The sequence below is a fragment of the Anomaloglossus baeobatrachus genome, chromosome 4 (genome assembly GCF_048569485.1).
Source record: "Anomaloglossus baeobatrachus isolate aAnoBae1 chromosome 4, aAnoBae1.hap1, whole genome shotgun sequence".
NCBI classification, from domain to species: domain Eukaryota; kingdom Metazoa; phylum Chordata; class Amphibia; order Anura; family Aromobatidae; genus Anomaloglossus; species Anomaloglossus baeobatrachus.
Genome location: NC_134356.1, coordinates 6561544 through 6578560, shown reverse-complemented (window position 1 = coordinate 6578560; position 17017 = coordinate 6561544).

Here is a 17017-nt window from a genome sequence, read left to right as displayed (position 1 = left end):
AAATCTCTCCCGGCCCCCCTGTGCGCACCCTCTTCTAAACTCTCACCCAATGCAAAATCCCCCCCGGCCCCCCTGTACGTACCCTCTTCTAAACTCTCACCCAATGCAAAATCCCCCCGGCCCCCCTGTACGTACCCTCTTCTAAACTCTCACCCAATGCAAAATCTCCCCCGGCCCCCCTGTACGTACCCTCTTCTAAACTCTCACCCAATGCAAAATCCCCCCGGCCCCCCTGTATGTACCCTCTTCTAAACTCTCACCCAATGCAAAATCCCCCCGACCCCCTGTATGTACCCTCTTCTAAACTCTCACCCAATGCAAAATCCCCCCGGCCCCCCTGTATGTACCCTCTTCTAAACTCTCACCCAATGCAAAATCCCCCCGGCCCCCCTGTACGTACCCTCTTCTAAACTCTCACCCAATGCAAAATCTCCCCCGGCCCCCCTGTACGTACCCTCTTCTAAACTCTCACCCAATGCAAAATCCCCCCGGCCCCCCTGTACGTACCGTCTTCTAAACTCTCACCCAATGCAAAATCTCCCCCGGCCCCCCTGTACGTACCCTCTTCTAAACTCTCACCCAATGCAAAATCCCCCCCGGCCCCCCTGTACGTACCCTCTTCTAAACTCTCACCCAATGCAAAATCCCCCTGGCCCCCCTGTACGTACCCTCTTCTAAACTCTCACCCAATGCAAAATCTCCCCCGGCCCCCCTGTACGTACCGTCTTCTAAACTCTCAGCCAATGCAAAATCTCTCCCGGCCCCCCTGTGCGCACCCTCTTCTAAACTCTCACCCAATGCAAAATCCCCCCCGGCCCCCCTGTACGTACCCTCTTCTAAACTCTCACCCAATGCAAAATCCCCCCGGCCCCCCTGTACGTACCCTCTTCTAAACTCTCACCCAATGCAAAATCTCCCCCGGCCCCCCTGTACGTACCCTCTTCTAAACTCTCACCCAATGCAAAATCCCCCCGGCCCCCCTGTATGTACCCTCTTCTAAACTCTCACCCAATGCAAAATCCCCCCGACCCCCTGTATGTACCCTCTTCTAAACTCTCACCCAATGCAAAATCCCCCCGGCCCCCCTGTATGTACCCTCTTCTAAACTCTCAGCATTAAGACATTTTTCCCCCTTTCTGTTTTCATCTCTGAAAACTGCCCTCCATATTGTATAAGAGAAAACGCGACCTCCCAAGTAAAAACCAAGGATGGATGGATGGATGGATAAACAGATGGATAGAAGAATGGATGGATGGATGGATGGATGGATGGATGGATGGAAGGATGGATGGATGGATGGATGGATGGATGGATGGATGGAAGGATGGAAGGATGGAAGGATGGATGGATGGATGGATGGATGGATGGAAGGATGGAAGGATGGATGGAAGGATGGATGGATGGATGGATGGAAGGATAAACGGATGGATAGAAGAATGGATGGATGGAAGGATAAACGGATGGATGGATGGATAAATGGATGGATGGATGGATGGATGGATGGATAAATGGATGGATGGATAAATGGATGGATGGATAAATTGATGGATGGACAGAAGGATGGCAGGATGGATGGATGAATAGATAGAAGAATGGATGAATGGACGGACAGAAGGATGGAAGGGTAAACAGATGGATAGAAGAATGATGGATGGATGAACTGGTGAATGGATGGATGTAGACAAGATTAATTGGATGGATAGAGGGATCAATGTAAGGACAGATGGATATTTGGAGGGAAAGAAGGAAGGGGCGGGTAGATAAATGAATGGATGGTTGCACATGTGGATAGATGAAAGAATAGTCTAATGGGAGAAGAGATGGATAAATAGAAAGATAGATGGCTAAAGAACAGATGAATGGCGACATTTAAAGGATGAATGAATTGGTGGCTGGAAAGACAGTAAGGAGGACAGATGGAGTGGTGTTGTGGCCAAATCTGGACCCATTGTCCTGCAGGGGCTTTTATGTCCCCACCCCAGTGACATTATACTCCGGGTCTGGCTCCTATGTCCCCCACCCCAGTGACATTATACTCCGGGTCTGGGTCCTATGTCCCCCACCCCAGTGACATTATACTCCGGGTCTGGGTCATATGTCCCCACCCCAGTGACATTATACTCCGGGTCTGGGTCCTATGTCCCCCACCCCAGTGACATTATACTCCGGGTCTGGGTCATATGTCCCCACCCCAGTGACATTATACTCCAGGTCTGGGTCATATGTCCCCACCACAGTGACATTATACTCCGGGTCTGGCTCCTATGTCCCCACCACAGTGACATTATACTCCGGGTCTGGGTCATATGTCCCCACCCCAGTGACATTATACTCCGGGTCTGGCTCCTATGTCCCCACCCCAGTGACATTATACTCCGGGTCTGGGTCATATGTCCCCCACCCCAGTGACATTATACTCCGGGTCTGGCTCCTATGTCCCCCCCCCCAGTGACATTATACTCCGGGTCTGGGTCATATGTCCCCACCCCAGTGACATTATACTCCGGGTCTGGCTCCTATGTCCCCACCCCAGTGACATTATACTCCGGGTCTGGCTCCTATGTCCCCACCCCAGTGACATTATACTCCGGGTCTGGCTCCTATGTCCCCCACCCCAGTGACATTATATTCCGGGTCTGGGTTATATGTCCCCACCCCAGTGACATTATACTCCAGGTCTGGGTCATATGTCCCCCACCCCAGTGACATTATACTCCGGGTCTGGCTCCTATGTCCCCCCCCCAGTGACATTATACTCCGGGTCTGGCTCCTATGTCCCCCCCCCCAGTGACATTATACTCCGGGTCTGGGTCATATGTCTCCACCACAGTGACATTATACTCCGGGTCTGGCTCCTATGTCCCCCCCCCAGTGACATTATACTTAGAGACTGGCTCATATGTCCCCACCCCAGTGACATTATACTCCAGGTCTGGGTCCTATGTCCCCACCTCAGTGACATTATACTCCGGGTCTGGGTCATATGTCTCCCCCCCCAGTGACATTATACTCCGGGTCTGGCTCCTATGTCCCCACCCCAGTGACATTATACTCCGGGTCTGGCTCCTATGTCCCCACCCCAGTGACATTATACTCCGGGTCTGGCTCCTATGTCCCCCCCCCAGTGACATTATACTCAGAGTCTGGCTCATATGTCCCCACCCCAGTGACATTATACTCTGGGTCTGGGTCATATGTCCCCACCCCAGTGACATTATACTCCGGGTCTGGGTCATATGACCCCCACCCCAGTGACATTATACTCCGGGTCTGGCTCCTATGTCCCCCCCCCCAGTGACATTATACTCAGAGTCTGGCTCCTATGTCCCCCCCCCAGTGACATTATACTCCGGGTCTGGCTCCTATGTCCCCACCCCAGTGACATTATACTCCGGGTCTGGGTCATATGTCCCCACCCCAGTGACATTATACTCCGGGTCTGGGTTATATGTCCCCACCCCAGTGACATTATACTCCGGGTCTGGCTCCTATGTCCCCACCCCAGTGACATTATACTCCGGGTCTGGCTCCTATGTCCCCCCCCCAGTGACATTATACTTAGAGACTGGCTCATATGTCCCCACCCCAGTGACATTATACTCCGGGTCTGGCTCCTATGTCCCCACCCCAGTGACATTATACTCCGGGTCTGGCTCCTATGTCCTCACCCCAGTGACATTATACTCCAGGTCTGGCTCCTATGTCCCCCCCCCCAGTGACATTATACTCCGGGTCTGGCTCCTATGTCCCCACCCCAGTGACATTATACTCCGGGTCTGGCTCCTATGTCCCCCCCCCAGTGACATTATACTCCGGGTCTGGCTCCTATGTCCCCCCCCCCAGTGACATTATACTCCGGGTCTGGCTCCTATGTCCTCACCCCAGTGACATTATACTCCGGGTCTGGCTCCTATGTCCCCCCCCAGTGACATTATACTCCGGGTCTGGGTCATATGTCTCCACCACAGTGACATTATACTCCGGGTCTGGCTCCTATGTCCCCCCCCCAGTGACATTATACTCCGGGTCTGGGTCATATGTCTCCACCACAGTGACATTATACTCCGGGTCTGGCTCCTATGTCCCCACCCCAGTGACATTATACTCCGGGTCTGGCTCCTATGTCCCCACCCCAGTGACATTATACTCCGGGTCTGGCTCCTATGTCCCCACCCCAGTGACATTATACTCCGGGTCTGGGTCATATGTCCCCACCCCAGTGACATTATACTCCGGGTCTGGTTCCTATGTCCCCCCCCCCAGTGACATTATACTCTGGGTCTGGCTCCTATGTCCCCCACCCCAGTGACATTATACTCCGGGTCTGGCTCCTATGTCCCCCACCCCAGTGACATTATACTCCGGGTCTGGCTCCTATGTCCCCCCCCCAGTGACATTATACTCCGGGTCTGGCTCCTATGTCCCCACCCCAGTGACATTATACTCCGGGTCTGGCTCCTATGTCCCCACCCCAGTGACATTATACTCCGGGTCTGGCTCCTATGTCCCCACCCCAGTGACATTATACTCCGGGTCTGGGTCATATGTCCCCCACCCCAGTGACATTATACTCCGGGTCTGGCTCCTATGTCCCCACCCCAGTGACATTATACTCCAGGTCTGGGTCCTATGTCCCCACCTCAGTGACATTATACTCCGGGTCTGGGTCATATGTCTCCCCCCCCAGTGACATTATACTCCGGGTCTGGCTCCTATGTCCCCACCCCAGTGACATTATACTCCGGGTCTGGCTCCTATGTCCCCACCCCAGTGACATTATACTCCGGGTCTGGCTCCTATGTCTCCCCCCCCAGTGACATTATACTCAGAGTCTGGCTCATATGTCCCCACCCCAGTGACATTATACTCTGGGTCTGGGTCATATGTCCCCACCCCAGTGACATTATACTCCGGGTCTGGGTCATATGACCCCCACCCCAGTGACATTATACTCCGGGTCTGGCTCCTATGTCCCCCCCCCCAGTGACATTATACTCAGAGTCTGGCTCCTATGTCCCCACCCCAGTGACATTATACTCCGGGTCTGGGTCATATGTCCCCACCCCAGTGACATTATACTCCGGGTCTGGCTCCTATGTCCCCCCCCCAGTGACATTATACTCAGAGTCTGGCTCATATGTCCCCCACCCCAGTGACATTATACTCCGGGTCTGGCTCCTATGTCCCCCACCCCAGTGACATTATACTCCGGGTCTGGCTCCTATGTCCCCACCCCAGTGACATTATACTCCGGGTCTGGGTCATATGCCCCCCCCCCCAGTGACATTATACTCAGAGTCTGGCTCCTATGTCCCCCACCCCAGTGACATTATACTCAGAGTCTGGCTCCTATGTCCCCACCCCAGTGACATTATACTCCGGGTCTGGGTCATATGTCCCCACCCCAGTGACATTATACTCCGGGTCTGGCTCCTATGTCCCCCCCCCAGTGACATTATACTCAGAGTCTGGCTCATATGTCCCCCACCCCAGTGACATTATACTCCGGGTCTGGCTCCTATGTCCCCCCACCCCAGTGACATTATACTCCGGGTCTGGCTCCTATGTCCCCACCCCAGTGACATTATACTCCGGGTCTGGCTCCTATGTCCCCCCCCCCAGTGACATTATACTCAGAGTCTGGCTCCTATGTCCCCCACCCCAGTGACATTATACTCAGAGTCTGGCTCCTATGTCCCCACCCCAGTGACATTATACTCCGGGTCTGGCTCCTATGTCTCCCCCCCCAGTGACATTATACTCCGGGTCTGGGTCATATGTCCCCACCCCAGTGACATTATACTCCGGGTCTGGGTCATATGTCCCCCACCCCAGTGACATTATACTCCGGGTCTGGCTCCTATGTCCCCCCCCCCCAGTGACATTATACTCAGAGTCTGGCTCATATGTCCCCACCCCAGTGACATTATACTCCGGGTCTGGGTCATATGTCCCCCACCCCAGTGACATTATACTCCGGGTCTGGCTCCTATGTCCCCCCCCCCAGTGACATTATACTCAGAGTCTGGCTCATATGTCCCCACCCCAGTGACATTATACTCCGGGTCTGGGTCATATGTCCCCCACCCCAGTGACATTATACTCCGGGTCTGGCTCCTATGTCCCCCCCCCAGTGACATTATACTCAGAGTCTGGCTCATATGTCCCCACCCCAGTGACATTATACTCCGGGTCTGGCTCCTATGTCCCCACCCCAGTGACATTATACTCCGGGTCTGGCTCCTATGTCCCCCCCCCCAGTGACATTATACTCAGAGTCTGGCTCCTATGTCCCCCCCCCCAGTGACATTATACTCCGGGTCTGGCTCCTATGTCTCCCCCCCCCAGTGACATTATACTCAGAGTCTGGCTCATATGTCCCCACCCCAGTGACATTATACTCCGGGTCTGGGTCATATGTCCCCACCCCAGTGACATTATACTCCGGGTCTGGGTCATATGTCCCCCACCCCAGTGACATTATACTCCGGGTCTGGGTTATATGTCCCCACCCCAGTGACATTATACTCCGGGTCTGGCTCCTATGTCCCCCCCCCCAGTGACATTATACTCAGAGTCTGGCTCCTATGTCCCCCACCCCAGTGACATTATACTCCGGGTCTGGCTCCTATGTCCCCACCCCAGTGACATTATACTCCGGGTCTGGGTTATATGTCCCCACCCCAGTGACATTATACTCCGGGTCTGGCTCCTATGTCCCCACCCCAGTGACATTATACTCCGGGTCTGGCTCCTATGTCCCCCCCCCCAGTTACATTATACTCAGAGTCTGGCTCCTATGTCCCCACCCCAGTGACATTATACTCCGGGTCTGGCTCCTATGTCCCCACCCCAGTGACATTATACTCCGGGTCTGGGTTATATGTCCCCACCCCAGTGACATTATACTCCGGGTCTGGCTCCTATGTCCCCACCCCAGTGACATTATACTCCGGGTCTGGCTCCTATGTCCCCACCCCAGTGACATTATACTCCAGGTCTGGGTTATATGTCCCCACCCCAGTGACATTATACTCCGGGTCTGGCTCCTATGTCCCCCCCCCAGTGACATTATACTCCAGGTCTGGGTCATATGTCCCCACCCCAGTGACATTATACTCCGGGTCTGGGTCATATGTCCCCACCCCAGTGACATTATACTCCGGGTCTGGCTCCTGTCTCCCCCCCCAGTGACATTATACTCCGGGTCTGGCTCCTATGTCCCCACCCCAGTGACATTATACTCCAGGTCTGGGTTATATGTCCCCACCCCAGTGACATTATACTCCAGGTCTGGGTCATATGTCCCCACCCCAGTGACATTATACTCCGGGTCTGGGTCATATGTCCCCACCCCAGTGACATTATACTCCGGGTCTGGCTCCTGTCTCCCCCCCAGTGACATTATACTCCGGGTCTGGCTCCTATGTCCCCACCCCAGTGACATTATACTCCGGGTCTGGCTCCTATGTCCCCCCCCCCAGTGACATTATACTCAGAGTCTGGCTCCTATGTCCCCCACCCCAGTGACATTATACTCCGGGTCTGGCTCCTATGTCCCCACCCCAGTGACATTATACTCCGGGTCTGGGTTATATGTCCCCACCCCAGTGATATTATACTCCGGGTCTGGCTCCTATGTCCCCACCCCAGTGACATTATACTCCGGGTCTGGCTCCTATGTCCCCACCCCAGTGACATTATATTCCGGGTCTGGCTCCTATGTCCCCACCCCAGTGACATTATACTCCGGGTCTGGGTTATATGTCCCCACCCCAGTGACATTATACTCTGGGTCTGGCTCCTATGTCCCCCCCCCAGTGACATTATACTCCGGGTCTGGGTTATATGTCCCCACCCCAGTGACATTATACTCCAGGTCTGGGTTATATGTCCCCACCCCAGTGACATTATACTCCGGGTCTGGCTCCTATGTCCCCACCCCAGTGACATTATACTCCGGGTCTGGGTCATATGTCCCCACCCCAGTGACATTATACTCCAGGTCTGGGTCCTATGTCCCCACCCCAGTGACATTATACTCCGGGTCTGGGTCATATGTCCCCCACCCCAGTGACATTATACTCCGGGTCTGGCTCCTATGTCCCCACCCCAGTGACATTATACTCCGGGTCTGGCTCCTATGTCCCCCCCCCCAGTGACATTATACTCCGGGTCTGGCTCCTATGTCCCCACCCCAGTGACATTATACTCCGGGTCTGGGTCATATGTCCCCACCCCAGTGACATTATACTCCGGGTCTGGGTCATATGTCCCCACCCCAGTGACATTATACTCCAGGTCTGGGTCCTATGTCCCCACCCCAGTGACATTATACTCCGGGTCTGGGTCATATGTCCCCCACCCCAGTGACATTATACTCCGGGTCTGGCTCCTATGTCCCCACCCCAGTGACATTATACTCCGGGTCTGGCTCCTATGTCCCCACCCCAGTGACATTATACTCCGGGTCTGGCTCCTATGTCCCCCCCCCCAGTGACATTATACTCCGGGTCTGGCTCCTATGTCTCCCCCCCCAGTGACATTATACTCCGGGTCTGGCTCCTATGTCCCCACCCCAGTGACATTATACTCCGGGTCTGGCTCCTATGTCCCCCCCCCCAGTGACATTATACTCCGGGTCTGGCTCCTATGTCCCCACCCCAGTGACATTATACTCCGGGTCTGGGTTATATGTCCCCACCCCAGTGACATTATACTCCGGGTCTGGCTCCTATGTCCCCCCCCCCAGTGACATTATACTCCGGGTCTGGCTCCTATGTCCCCACCCCAGTGACATTACACTCCGGGTCTGGCTCCTATGTCCCCCCCCCCAGTGACATTATACTCCGGGTCTGGCTCCTATGTCCCCACCCCAGTGACATTATACTCCGGGTCTGGGTTATATGTCCCCACCCCAGTGATATTATACTCCGGGTCTGGCTCCTATGTCCCCCCCCAGTGACATTATACGCCGGGTCTGGGTTATATGTCCCCACCCCAGTGACATTATACTCCGGGTCTGGCTCCTATGTCCCCCCCCCAGTGACATTATACTCCCGGTCTGGGTTATATGTCCCCACCCCAGTGACATTATACTCCAGGTCTGGGTTATATGTCCCCACCCCAGTGACATTATACTCCGGGTCTGGCTCCTATGTCCCCCCCCCAGTGACATTATACTCCGGGTCTGGGTCATATGTCCCCACCCCAGTGACATTATACTCCGGGTCTGGGTCATATGTCCCCACCCCAGTGACATTATAGTCCAGGTCTGGGTCCTATGTCCCCACCCCAGTGACATTATACTCCGGGTCTGGGTCATATGTCCCCCACCCCAGTGACATTATACTCCGGGTCTGGCTCCTATGTCCCCACCCCAGTGACATTATACTCCGGGTCTGGCTCCTATGTCCCCACCCCAGTGACATTATACTCCGGGTCTGGCTCCTATGTCCCCACCCCAGTGACATTATACTCCGGGTCTGGGTCATATGTCCCCACCCCAGTGACATTATACTCCGGGTCTGGGTCATATGTCCCCACCCCAGTGACATTATACTCCGGGTCTGGGTCATATGTCCCCACCCCAGTGACATTATACTCCGGGTCTGGCTCCTATGTCCCCACCCCAGTGACATTATACTCCTGGTCTGGGTCATATGTCCCCACCCCAGTGACATTATATTCCGGGTCTGGGTTATATGTCCCCACCCCAGTGACATTATACTCCGGGTCTGGGTCATATGTCCCTACCCCAGTGACATTATACTCCGGGTCTGGGTTATATGTCCCCACCCCAGTGACATTATACTCCGGGTCTGGGTCCTATGTCCCCCACCCCAGTGACATTATACTCCGGGTCTGGGTTATATGTCCCCACCCCAGTGACATTATACTCCGGGTCTGGATCCTATGTCCCCACCCCAGTAACATTATACTCCGGGTCTGGGTTATATGTCCCTACCCCAGTGACATTATACTCCGGGTCTGGGTCATATGTCCCCACCCCAGTGACATTATACTCCGGGTCTGGCTCCTATGTCCCCACCCCAGTGACATTATACTCTGGGTCTGGCTCCTATGTCCCCCCCCCCAGTGACATTATACTCCGGGTCTGGGTCATATGTCCCCACCCCAGTGACATTATACTCCGGGTCTGGCTCCTATGTCCCCACCCCAGTGACATTATACTCTGGGTCTGGCTCCTATGTCCTCACCCCAGTGACATTATACTCTGGGTCTGGCTCCTATGTCCTCACCCCAGTGACATTTTACTCCGTGTCTGGGTTATATGTCCCCACCCCAGTGACATTATACTCCGGGTCTGGCTCCTATGTCCCCACCCCAGTGACATTATACTCCAGGTCTGGGTCATATGTCCCCACCACAGTGACATTATACTCTGGGTCTGGATCCTATGTCCCTACCCCAGTGACATTATACTCCGGGTCTGAGTTATATGTCCCCACCCCAGTGACATTATACTCCGGGTCTGGGTCATATGTCCCCACCCCAGTGACATTATACTCCGGGTCTGAGTTATATGTCCCCACCCCAGTGACATTATACTCTGGGTCTGGATCCTATGTCCCTACCCCAGTGACATTATACTCCGGGTCTGGGTCATATGTCCCCCACCCCAGTGACATTATACTCCGGGTCTGGGACATATGTCCCCACCCCAGTGACATTATACTCCGTGTCTGGGTTATATGTCCCCACCCCAGTGACATTATACTCCGGGTCTGGGTTATATGTCCCCACCCCAGTGACATTATACTCCGGGTCTGGCTCCTATGTCCCCCACCCCAGAGACATTATACTCCGGGTCTGGGTTATATGTCCCCCACCCCAGTGACATTATACTCCGGGTCTGGCTCCTATGTCCCCCACCCCAGTGACATTTTACTCTGGGTCTGGCTCCTATGTCCCCCACCCCAGTGACATTATACTCCGGGTCTGGGTCATATGTCCCCACCCCAGTGACATTATACTCCGGGTCTGGCTCCTATGTCCCCCACCCCAGTGACATTATATTCCGGGTCTGGGTTATATGTCCCCACCCCAGTGACATTATATTCCGGGTCTCGGTTATATGTCCCCACCCCAGTGACATTATATTCCGGGTCTGGGTTATATGTCCCCACCCCAGTGACATTATATTCCGGGTCTGGGTTATATGTCCCACCCCAGTGACATTATACTCCGGGTCTGGGTTATATGTCCCCACCCCATTGACATTATATTTTGGGTCTCGGTTATATGTCCCCACCCCAGTGACATTATATTCCGGGTCTGGGTTATATGTCCCCACCCCAGTGACATTATATTCCGGGTCTGGGTCATATGTCCCACCCCAGTGACATTATACTCCGGGTCTGGCTCCTATGTCCCACCCCAGTGACATTATATTCCGGGTCTGGGTTATATGTCCCCACCCCAGTGACATTATACTCTGGGTCTGGGTTATATGTCCCCACCCCAGTGACATTATACTCCGGGTCTGGCTCCTATGTCCCACCCCAGTGACATTATACTCCGGGTCTGGGTTATATGTCCCCCACCCCAGTGACATTATACTCCGGGTCTGGGTCATATGTCCCCACCCCAGTGACATTATACTCCGGGTCTGGGTCATATGTCCCCACCCCAGTGACATTATACTCCGGGTCTGGCTCCTATGTCCCCCACCCCAGTGACATTATATTCCGGGTCTGGGTCATATGTCCCCACCCCAGTGACATTATACTCCGGGTCTGGGTTATATGTCCCCACCCCAGTGACATTTTACTCCGGGTCTGGATGTGGCCTCACGTCTCCTCTTCATCACCTCCAGACCTCTGAGTGGTCCTGATACCCCCGCAGCTTCTTCAGGTGCCTTCTGTGCCTTTGCCCCTTGGACCTCGCCTCCGTCCTTGCAGGGGTCCATTCTTGGAATCGCTCGCTGTTAACCCTTCGCCTTGATGCAGATTTCATGATTAGACGCACTTTCCTTGAAAACCTAAAAATCAGAAAATCTCAATTTATGATGAGAAAACCATTAGATGTGTGAGAAGACGTCCCGAGGATGATGATGCCGGGGAGCGGGGGGTGGAGGGGGGGCGCCGTATTTCTCACGCCGTCAGCCCATCACTTCGCTTAGACACATATTTAATAACAGTAGGCAATTCACTTAGCGCTCCCCAGAACGGATCATTCCCATAAATCAGCGCGCCCCGGACGCTTCTCACCGAGAATCCCATAAAACACCCTGATTTGTGGGCACCTGTCGCCGCGGATCTGCCGCGCTCCTCATATTCCTCTACAGAAACTGCATCCAGAAAATAAAAAATAAAATTAAGTTCAGCATTAATTGTGAGGAAGGAAAGGATCCATCATCTGCCGAGCGGAGGCGACGCCACGCAACAACCAAGTATCCAAAGAGCAAGCCACTGATGAGCACCGACAGTGCACAGGAGACGGGGCCAAGCACCAACGCGTATACTGCGCGGTATCCATATACTGCGCGGTATCCATATATTACACTGTATCCATATATTACACTGTATCCATATATTACACTATATCCATATACTACACTATATCCATATACTGCACTATATCCATATACTGCACTGTATCTATATATTACACTGTATCCATATATTACACTGTATCTATATATTACACTATATCCATATACTACACTATATCCATATACTGCACTATATCCATATACTGCACTGTATCTATATATTACACTGTATCCATATATTACACTGTATCTATATATTACACTATATCCATATACTACACTGTATCCATATACTACACTGTATCCATATACTGCACTGTATCCATATATTACACTGTATCCATATATTACACTGTATCTATATACTGCACTGTATCCATATATTACACTGTATCTATATATTACACTATATCCATATACTACACTGTATCCATATACTACACTATATCCATATATTACACTGTATCCATATACTACACTATATCCATATATTACACTGTATCCATATATTACACTATATCCATATACTACACTATATCCATATACTGCACTATATCCATATACTGCACTGTATCTATATATTACACTATATCCATATACTACACTGTATCCATATATTACACTGTATCCATATACTACACTGTATCCATATATTACACTGTATCCATATATTACACTATATCCATATATTACACTATATCCATATACTACACTATATCCATATATTACACTGTATCCATATACTGCACTGTATCTATATATTACACTATATCCATATATTACACTGTATCCATATATTACACTATATCCATATATTACACTGTATCCATATACTACACTGTATCCATATACTGCACTATATCCATATACTGCACTGTATCTATATATTACACTGTATCCATATACTACACTATATCCATATACTGCACTATATCCATATACTACACTGTATCTATATATTACACTGTATCCATATATTACACTGTATCTATATATTACACTATATCCATATACTACACTGTATCCATATACTACACTGTATCCATATATTACACTGTATCCATATATTACACTGTATCTATATACTGCACTGTATCCATATATTACACTGTATCTATATGTTACACTATATCCATATACTACACTGTATCCATATACTACACTATATCCATATACTACACTGTATCCATATACTGCACTGTATCAATATATTACACTGTATCTATATATTACACTATATCCATATACTACACTGTATCCATATACTGCACTATATCCATATACTGCACTGTATCTATATATTACACTATATCCATATACTACACTGTATCCATATACTACACTATATCCATATATTACACTGTATCCATATATTACACTATATCCATATACTACACTATATCCATATACTGCACTATATCCATATACTGCACTATATCCATATATTACACTATATCCATATACTACACTGTATCCATATACTGCACTGTATCCATATACTACACTGTATTCATATACTACACTGTATCCATATATTACACTGTATCCATATACTACACTGTATCCATATACTACACTGTATTCATATATTACACTGTATCCATATACTACACTATATCCATATACTGCACTATATCCATATACTACACTATATCCATATACTACACTGTATCCATATACAACACTATATCCATATACTACACTGTATCCATATATTACACTATATCCATATACTACACTGTATCCATATACTACACTATATCCATATACTACACTGTATCCATATACTACACTATATCCATATACTACACTATATCCATATACTGCACTGTATCCATATACAACACTATATCCATATACTACACTATATCCATATACTACACTGTATCCATATATTACACTATATCCATATACTACACTATATCCGTATACTACACTATATCCATATACTGCACTGTATCCATATACAACACTATATCCATATACTACACTATATCCATATACTACACTGTATCCATATATTACACTATATCCATATACTACACTGTATCCATATACTACACTATATCCATATACTACACTATATCCATATACAACACTATATCCATATACTACACTATATCCATATACTACACTGTATCCATATATTACACTGTATCCATATATTACACTATATCCATATACTACACTGTATCCATATACTGCACTGTATCCATATATTACACTGTATCCATATACTACACTATATCCATATACTGCACTATATCCATATACTACACTGTATCCATATACAACACTATATCCATATACTACACTATATCCATATACTACACTGTATCCATATATTACACTATATCCATATACTACACTGTATCTATATACTACACTATATCCATATACTACACTGTATCCATATACAACACTATATCCATATACTACACTGTATCCATATATTACACTATATCCATATACTACACTGTATCCATATACTACACTGTATCCATATACTACACTATATCCATATACTACACTATATCCATATACTACACTATATCCATATACTGCACTGTATCCATATACAACACTATATCCATATACTACACTATATCCATATACTACACTGTATCCATATATTACACTATATCCATATACTACACTGTATCCATATACTACACTATATCCATATACTACACTATATCCATATACTGCACTGTATCCATATACAACACTATATCCATATACTACACTATATCCATATACTACACTGTATCCATATATTACACTGTATCCATATATTACACTATATCCATATACTACACTGTATCCATATACTGCACTGTATCCATATATTACACTGTATCCATATACTACACTATATCCATATACTGCACTATATCCATATACTACACTGTATCCATATACAACACTATATCCATATACTACACTATATCCATATACTACACTGTATCCATATATTACACTATATCCATATACTACACTGTATCTATATACTACACTATATCCATATACTACACTGTATCCATATACTACACTATATCCATATACTACACTATATCCATATACTGCACTGTATCCATATACAACACTATATCCATATACTACACTATATCCATATACTACACTGTATCCATATATTACACTATATCCATATACTACACTGTATCCATATACTACACTGTATCCATATACTACACTATATCCATATACTACACTATATCCATATACTGCACTGTATCCATATACAACACTATATCCATATACTACACTATATCCATATACTACACTGTATCCATATATTACACTATATCCATATACTACACTGTATCCATATACTACACTGTATCCATATACTACACTATATCCATATACTGCACTGTATCCATATACAACACTATATCCATATACTACACTATATCCATATACTACACTGTATCCATATATTACACTATATCCATATACTACACTGTATCCATATACTACACTGTATCCATATACTACACTGTATCCATATACAACACTATATCCATATACTACACTATATCCATATACTACACTGTATCCATATATTACACTATATCCATATACTACACTGTATCCATATACTACACTGTATCCATATACTACACTATATCCATATACTACACTTTATCCATATATTACACTATATCCATATACTACACTGTATCCATATACTACACTATATCCATATACTACACTGTATCCATATACTACACTATATCCATATACTACACTATATCCATATACTACACTGTATCCATATATTACACTGTATCCATATACTACACTATATCCATATACTACACTATATCCATATAATACACTGTATCCATATATTACACTGTATCCATATATTACACTGTATCCATATACTACACTGTATCCATATACTACACTATATCCATATACTACACTATATCCATATAATACACTGTATCCATATACTACACTATATCCATATAATACACTGTATCCATATACTACACTATATCCATATACTACACTGTATCCATATACTACACTATATCCATATATTACACTATCCATATACTACACTATATCCATATACTACACTGTATCCATATACTACACTGTATCCATATACAACACAGTATGCACATATACTACACTGTATCCACATACACCATGCACATATACTACACTGTATCCACATACACCATTCACATATACTACACTGTATCCACATACACCATGCACGTATACTACACTGTATCCACATACACCATGCACATATACTACACTGTATCCACATACACCATGCACGTATACTACACTGTATCCACATATCCAATGCATGTATACTACACTGTATCCACATACACCATGCACATATACTACACTGTATCCACATACACCATGCACGTATACTACACTGTATCCACATATCCAATGCATGTATACTACACTGTATCCACATACACCATGCACGTATACTACACT